Raw genomic sequence first — 8,895 nt, 5'->3', positions numbered from 1 at the left:
GCCATTAAGATGCAAACTCTAGAAAAATGTCCTGTACTTTATAGAATCTGTTAAGAAATGACTATGCATAGCTCAATACAATACTTACTGCAATTTATGCAGAGATTTCTTAACTAATTGCATCCTTAGGTACACTAATGCCTATAAATGGTGTGAGTGATAAAATAATTCCAGGGTTACTTCTACAAACAAAATGTTTGAGATCGCTTTTGTAGCTAAGAAAATTGGAAAAAGACAATATGACAGCTGCAGAAGCATAAAAAAGTATGTCATAAGATTGTCTGAAATCATTCATATAGATCACTTGACTGTGAAGGCAAATTAAATCATGCTGTTTTCCAAGATTCACTCATAGTCAAATTGCGTACCTTCCAAAACAAAAGCTTTGTGCATTCCCAACAATATGTTAGCATCTCTTTCAATTATGAAAACCATTAAATTTTTGATTTTAAAATATTTTTCCCTGTGGCCATTAAGCCTTCAAATTATGGAAAACATTTCTGATTCTAACTTATTGTTGCCCAGTTGAAAGGGGAATAATCCATTGTCTTCGTGATTATTCTCAAGACAGTGGTGAAAATACATCATAAATATTTGAAAAAAAAATTTGGCAAATTGCAAAAACATCATAGAATCTTGTTAAATACTGTTTCTGTCAAGAATCAGATTCAAGGGAAAACTAGTTTTAAATACTATAGGCTGATTATTTTAGGTTTTTAAATTTTAAACTGTTATAAAATTTTTATTAAAAATAATCCAAGGATATATTGAAAATATTAAAAGAGATAAGAAATCTCTGTGATTTATCTGAGGGCAACTAGGATGGCATATGAGAGAAAAATGTCCAAGGTACACTCTCTAAAATGCCTCTTAAAATTAAACTTTGTCTAAATTTTCCCCAGTGATTCTATATTCCCTGATGGTTGAACTAACACTGGCTGCAGTAGCAATGAGGTTGCAAGAGTGGAGTCACTGTTTATTAAAATTGGTTCCACATTTAAGATTTTAACATTCAGCAGAAATGTCAGTCAAAAGTAAAGGGCAAAACCCTTCTCCATACCCTGAAATGCTCTGTGCTTTCCAGGTAGACTCCTGCTTAGTAACTAAGCAACCACATCCTGCATCTCTAACTCACACATTTTGATCTTACCAGAGGATTTTCTTTGGCAAATTTTACATTGAATCAATTGTAGATATGCAGTTCAAGTCTGAAATGTGCTTATTATAAAATCCTGAGTGAAATACTTCAGTGAATAATTGTAGGTCTGCAGATCATCCCATTTATGAATTTTGTAATCCAGATTGAAATTTTCAATTGGGAATATATCTTCAGCAATAAATCAAGAAAAGTGAATTTAAGCTCCATATATCTTTTGGCCTATATTGGTATTGTTTTTAAAAATTAACAGGTAGAGTGTGAATGCTTATCATCCCACTGACTATAATATTGCCTAGGTTTGCTTTGCTTTATCCTCAAGGATCGTAACATTTAGTTTGAATACGTAATCAAAATGAAGTCAATGGAAAATTCTTAATCTCCTTTTGTAAACTCAACATTTGAATTAAATATTTGCCTCCCATGAGTAAGTCGCATGGGCATTCTCACAGAGAAGTATTATGCTAGTAAAGCTCACATGATCGCATATTCATAGAAAACAAATATGAAAGGATTACAACCACAGTTAAATGGAAGTTCCCTTTTGAATGTAAATGAATATTGAGGGTATGTATTTACTCAGCTCTAGTGCTTGCTCATGCAAGACTCCAACCAACCAGAGGGCCAGCCCCACGTTACAAATATACTGCACACAGTCCAAATAAGAAGTTTGCATTGGTGGAAATGTTTTATGTAAGCCATCTGAGGAGCACTTAGCAGCAAGGAAAGTATTTGTAAGGCGCAGAAATGGTGGAGTGTAGTTCAAGATGAGGATCACAAATCAGGACCATAAAGGAAGGATGTTGATCGGTCCAGAGCGCCTCCACGGCTGGTCACAATCCAATCACCCCAGAGCTCCTTCATGTCCAGTGCAAAGCTGTGGGGCCAGAGTATGAACATACAAGCTCCTCAAAGGGGAATTTCGTATCCAATGTTACACAAAGGTTGATTTTGTAATTATTCCCATGAAAACAGAGAGTATTAATTGGTACAGCAGACATCTTGTCGTCCTAAACAGTATCAGTCTAATCTAATTCACTAAATTGGGAAAAAGAAACACTCTCTCATTCCACCAGAGCAATTGTTCCCAACCTTTATCAGCCATGTGTTTGCTGCTAGCCTCAGATCCAACACAATCTGTATGGGCATACAGTATCTACATCTAGTCTAGCTGTATCAACTGGCCCAAGAAAAAGATAATATTTCTCTTTATAAAGTTTGCCTTGGCTATATCTGTACACTGCTGCAGCTAGAGCAACGCTACTGCCAGTGACATAAATGAATGTTCTACTTATTTGAACAAAAGCCAAGCATAGACAAGTCACAAATGCTTCAGATGCAATTAAGAAAAAGACCATGCAGCAATCATGGAAGAAATTAGGTGGTCAGGGATGTCTGGAGGTTGTCTAATTCACCTCCCTGCTCAAAGAGGGGTCCTCGTGGATCTGAACAGTTCAGATGGGTCGTGGTACTTCAGGTTTCATTGCTCCTACAGTGGTTAGGCTTATTAAGCCTGTTAGGCTGTTTTCTCTCTCTCTCGAATTTATTGGTAATCTGACATAAAATATTATATGAAAATGTCAGTTATGTAACTATAAGCAAGGCATAAATCACACTATCTCCTACTAAGTTCTCTAGTCTGATGGATAAAACAAGATTTGTAAAATAATAGTAGGAATACAGAACTGTATGCAGTTTTAATCATACCACCCCTGACACTACAGGCACATAAAGTTTCTCTGATGTACCATTTGGCCTAAGATATTCAAAAGGTGAGAAGATAAAAGTACATCGCTCATGTAACACATGCTTTACCCTCCAAAGTTACTTATGGAGGCAGGATTTGTATTCATTACAATAGAAGTCAGTTTCAGAGGAGTTAACTGTTAACTGTATTGTCATTTAATTGTGTCAAACACTATGCTGAATCTTTCAACAAATACTTCCAAGAAAATTCTTGGTTACTGTAGCTATTTAAGTGAAATATTTTCACCTGTCATTTTAATTAAGACAAAAGAAAGAAAGCATTTCTTTTCAAAGTAAAGTCTGTATTTATTTTTGTGGAGGAGGGTGATGTTTTTCTCTCTTTTCAAAACTTTTGTAGTTGGACTTTATTGTGAACACATTTGAAAGCTGCCCTTAATGCCATTTCTTACTTCAAAACTAATTGATTCACTGTGTAAACATTCCTGACGCACGTATTCATTACAATAGAAGTCAGTTTCAGAGGAGTTAACTGTTAACTGTATTGTCATTTAATTGTGTCAAACACTATGCTGAATCTTTCAACAAATACTTCCAAGAAAATTCTTGGTTACTGTAGCTATTTAAGTGAAATATTTTCACCTGTCATTTTAATTAAGACAAAAGAAAGAAAGCATTTCTTTTCAAAGTAAAGTCTGTATTTATTTTTGTGGAGGAGGGTGATGTTTTTCTCTTTTCAAAACTTTTGTAGTTGGACTTTATTGTGAACACATTTGAAAGCTGCCCTTAATGCCATTTCTTACTTCAAAACTAATTGATTCACTGTGTAAACATTCCTGACGCACAAATACAATCAAGGGTCGTTTGCATGTGGTCTGCAAACCAGGCACAGGAGCTAATGTAGGAGCTGCTGTTTCATCCACTAGCCTCTGAGATAGATAGGGCTTTTCTGTATGACTCACCACTGCTTTTATTGTACAGAATTTTTTTTCCTGTTCAATTTACTCTAACATGCAAGCCCAGCATCATTATTTCAGAGTTTATAGCACAGCTGTTAATAATAGATTGTTCTATTAAACAGAAAGTTAACTCCAGTATGCATGCAAAATATAGGAAACAAAACAAAACCACAAAAAGAATGTATCAGGGCAGAATCATAAAATGATACTTCTACTTGGAGGAGCAAGCACAACATCTTCTGCCAAGCAGAAATGAAGCATTTGCTTTCTCCTGCAAGCATTACCTCAGCCTCTTCTGGACAGATAGGCTTTTATCCATTTCTCCATCTTGATGAGTCACTGTATAAACTGTTTGGCTGCCCTAAGCTGGTCTAAAGAGCAAGAAATATAAAGAGGAGGTGTCAGCACACAGTGGAAACTACAGTCCTCAGCTCCACAGTCACCTTCCTAGAAGCACTGCCCTATACTGGAGCACGAATAGTGACCAGCAGAGCCCCATGGGAAGTGTTTACACCAGAGTCTCTCCAGACGAGAGGGACAGAGCTGCTCAGACCCTGCTACCAGCTGTGGCTCGACCAAAAGCAGTCAAAGAATTTGTCCTTCATCCTAGTTAAAAGAAGATCAGTAGATGACACTGCCTTGGGCAGCATCTGGAATTAATGATGTTCCAACAGACAGTTAAGTGTTTCAGTTACTGTGTGGAAGAGCTTTTCACCCAGCCTCTCCACCAGACACTCCAAAAACAGGTGATTTGAAATGAGTGAAGGACTGAGTGATTGTCAGTCATTGTGTCCCATCTCAAGTCCTAAGTGTTTCTAATGGCTTCACATCTTTCAAGAGATCTTAGTCATGCAATGATTGCATTGTTTGAATCAGTTTATTCTAGTCATGATGGGACACATCCCAATTTACATATTATTTTGTGTTCCCAGCTCCCTCATTAATGTTTAATGCCTCAATTCAGCCATCAATCCCCACTCAGCAAAACGATTCAGCTAAGTACAGATTTAAATTTAAGCACATTCTTAAATGCTTTTCTGAAGTGAAGCAGTCTTACACACACGCTGACATGCTTTGCTGAATTGGATTTTCATACACAAGAGTTCACATGCCATAGGTATTTGGGAGAGGAGCCTTCCTCTTCCTCATGTGCATTCATGTCCAAGTGCATGGCCTGTGAAGGACATAGTGTTCTATAATGTTAAAGCATTATACTTAAGGAGAAGATGGCTGCTGATTTGGTTTTGCTGCTGCTTCAAATGTCATGACACAGCCAGAAATAAATTTTGTAGGTTTTTGATTCTTTCAAGTGAGCTATTTCAACTAAAGTTTGAAAGATAACTACGACTCTGAAGATCTCTGCTCACAGTAAACTGATCAGATTGAGGTAATGCCCATCGTTGGCATTATTCAGATTTTAAAGGAAGGAAAATGAGTAAACCTTTGCACAGATGTAATGTTTTCCCTGGTAGGCCAACTAGTAGAGATAAAAAAACCTAAACAAACAAACAAACAAAAGCCAAACCAAAAAAATGTACTGACACATTTCTCAAATTGGGATCTTTGCCTTTGTCCAACAGGACTCTTACACCAACAGTGACCCAATTCTTTTAACTTTCATATGGAAAAGTTAATGGTTAGTTGCTCCAGGACCGAGGTTTGGTGGTTGTGAGGGAGAGATTTGTATTTTCAATTTTACTTTTCACGCTCTTTTACCCATTTCTTCCTACATGAGAATGAATGCAATAAATACCCTTCAGGCCTTTTCAACTCTGGGGGAAGATACACTTTACTATAGTCACATATTTTCATTGCTGCTGGTAGTGGTGGAAGCTGTAGTAGATTCACTTGCTTTTATGATTGTTTCATACATACTTTAGCTTAAGTATTAAAAAATATTATAAAGCACTTATTTTTAAAACTGTAAATATCTGAAAGATGTTAGCACTTGCCTTTACAAGCCAGCTGTCACCAGCAAGAGCTCTTACATAATCTGATTACCCTACAAGGCATCCAAATTTCCCAAGGTATGCAAATCTTCTCTTGAATATAGGATGGGGGGCTGAGGGCAGACAGTAATCTGAACAGGCAATTTTGTGCTAAAGACAGTCCTTACAATGTTTTGGAGATGTCTATTACCTCAAAGTTTGGTTTAAATTTGTCCTAGTTATGGGTGAAAGTCAGAGGAAGGAAGCTTTTTTCGTACACCTTTTAATCAGTTCAACCATACTCCTAATTTTATACCAAATCTTTTTTCAGTCAAAGCGCATGTTCATTATATACTCTAATTTTATGCAAGGAGTATGTCCATGACAGCAATAAAGAGCTTTGCAGCTTTCAGCTTATGCAAGAATAAAGACTTACTACAGCTTGACCTAATCTACATCTACCAGTCCTATCTGACTGGTTTAAACTAAAGAAACAGATTTCAGGTTTTCAACCAAATTCTACTAACAGCCTGGCATTTAAAGTCAGAATCTCCCTTCTGTCCCACACCCCCTCCCCCACCTAAAAAAAAAAAAAGGAAGTGTTGGAATTATCTGAAAGGTAAAGAGTCATTTTTGGAAAAAAATGGGAAAACCCTGATCAAATAAAAGTAGTGTCAAGACTTGAACAGCACACAGATCTGTCTCATTATCTGCAAACTAGGCAGGAAATTCTGTGGCCTAATTGGTATCTCTCGAGCCATGGACAGTAACTGGACAGGGTTTTTGTGCAGCATTTGCTTCTTTTCATCAAAATGTTTCTGAATATTAGGTGTTGTCCAGGGACTTTCTGATCTGTGTCATTTCCCTTACTTCAGTCTGTTACCGCAGTAATATTCCATTTACCATTCTTCAGTTTTAGATAAGTTGTAAATGTTTTCTGGGGTTTTTTCCTGCTAAGGTGTGTTGGACCTGGGGAACTTCACTGTGTAGAGTTTCAAATAGTCCCAAAAAGTCAGCTGTTGGTCATGAACCTTGAGAACTATGACCAGGACTAGAAGCACATGCAAACACACAAGCAAGCGAGTTGTTGGAAACTGGAGATGAGGTTTCCTCTTCCTTAGGTGCATGGAGTGGAGGGCACTGCTCTGAGTGCAGAACGGACAGGCACACCTGAACTGGCAGTGAGTGTCCCAGGCAGCATCTACTGCCAGACCTGCTGCAGAAGCTCCAGGAGTACTTACATGGAAACATCACACAAGTCTTACAGTCACTGCAGTATCACTGTTGTCAGTTCTTACAACAGCTGCTTTAACCCGAGAAAGCTTTCACTCTACAGTATTTGCAGGAGTTTTTGCTGTCTAAGTTGAATGTCCCACAGAGGAGGTCAGTGGAATGCAGACATACAAAATCAAGACCAAAAACTGAAGGTACTGAGGGAAGGTTCCAAAATCAGCTTTTAAGTACAGTTATTGATGACAGACTGTACTGATTACAATTAATATACTAACACTAACCTCTGTTTTTGGCAGACATAATTTTCAAGGCTTTGGTTCAGGGGCCCTTGAGTGAACAACATCTTCCCATGGGCTTCTCAACACAGCATAAGGCTTCACAGATTCAAAGCAACCTGTACCATACATGACATCTGTGTACAGTACTCCTCAAAACCAAGGTACATAATGGGGCCAGAAAACCAGCAACCTGCCACCTTTAATTCCCTTTCCTGGTGTCATGCTCCCTACCCCTGCTTCAATGCTGCCATCTACCAAGGTGTTGGCTTTGGTCATATTGTCATAACGAAGGAAGAAAGCCAGTCTGTGTCATACATGGGGATTTCAGGAAGCTAATTAACAGGAAGGAACTGTGGGAGTTTCTGAGAAGCTGAGCTCTGATGTAACCCAAAGCCATGAACTAGTAAGCTTTTAGATGCTCCAGCCATACATAATTCATGTTTGTCAGTCACATGGCAGCAAAGCTCGTTTTGCATAATGGATACTTGTGATGGAAAAGTGCTTACAGGGTTTCAGCAGAGCAGACAGACCTTTCATCTGAGAAATTAAACAATTATGGGAATTTGACATGTTCCTGTTGAAAACTCTGAAAGCAAGGCTTTAAAGATGTGCAAAACCTACTAAGATGGCACTCGTGATCACAGAACCATGGAATCATAGAATGGCCTGGTTGGAAGGGACCATAAAGATCACCAAATTCCAAATCCCCCTGCCACGGGCAGTGACACCCTGGTGTCATGCTCCCTACCCCTGCTTTAATGCTGCCATCTACCAAGGTGTTGGCTTTGGTCATATTGTCATAACGAAGGAAGAAAGCCAGTCTGTGTCATACATGGGGATTTCAGGAAGCTAATTAACAGGAAGGAACTGTGGGAGTTTCTGAGAAGCTGAGCTCTGATGTAACCCAAAGCCATGAACTAGTAAGCTTTTAGATGCTCCAGCCATACATAATTCATGTTTGTCAGTCACATGGCAGCAAAGCTCGTTTTGCATAATGGATACTTGTGATGGAAAAGTGCTTACAGGGTTTCAGCAGAGCAGACAGACCTTTCATCTGAGAAATTAAACAATTATGGGAATTTGACATGTTCCTGTTGAAAACTCTGAAAGCAAGGCTTTAAAGATGTGCAAAACCTACTAAGATGGCACTCGTGATCACAGAACCATGGAATCATAGAATGGCCTGGTTGGAAGGGACCATAAAGATCACCAAATTCCCAGTCCCCCAGCCACGGGCAGTGACCCCTTCCACTAGACCAGGCTGCTCAAAGCCCCATCTAACTTGGACTTGAAAACTTCCAGGAACGGAGAATCCACAGCTTCTTTGGGTAACCTGGGCCAGTGCCTCACCACCCTCACAGTAAAGAATTTTTTCCTAATACGTAATCTAAACCTACGCTTAGTTTGAAGCTATTCCCTCTTCTCCTGACACTACGTGATATTCAGAAGTACCGCCGCACGATCGGCCGTTTACACCGCTTTCCGATTTGGACAGAATTCCTTTTCTCGCCTGCAGTTCCTACAAGAATCCCGTCCGGCGTGAAAGCAGTGGGTGCCATGAATGCCGCGTGGAGCCTGCCCTTCGCACCGGGGCCGCGGCTCCCCGGAGCCCTCCGCAGGGCGCACAAACCACGGGG

The sequence above is a fragment of the Corvus brachyrhynchos genome, unplaced genomic scaffold, assembly GCF_000691975.1.
Source record: "Corvus brachyrhynchos isolate BGI_N302 unplaced genomic scaffold, ASM69197v1 scaffold83, whole genome shotgun sequence".
Classification (NCBI taxonomy): domain Eukaryota; kingdom Metazoa; phylum Chordata; class Aves; order Passeriformes; family Corvidae; genus Corvus; species Corvus brachyrhynchos.
The sequence above is the reverse complement of the archived record's forward strand: the minus strand, read 5'-3'. Positions refer to the sequence as shown.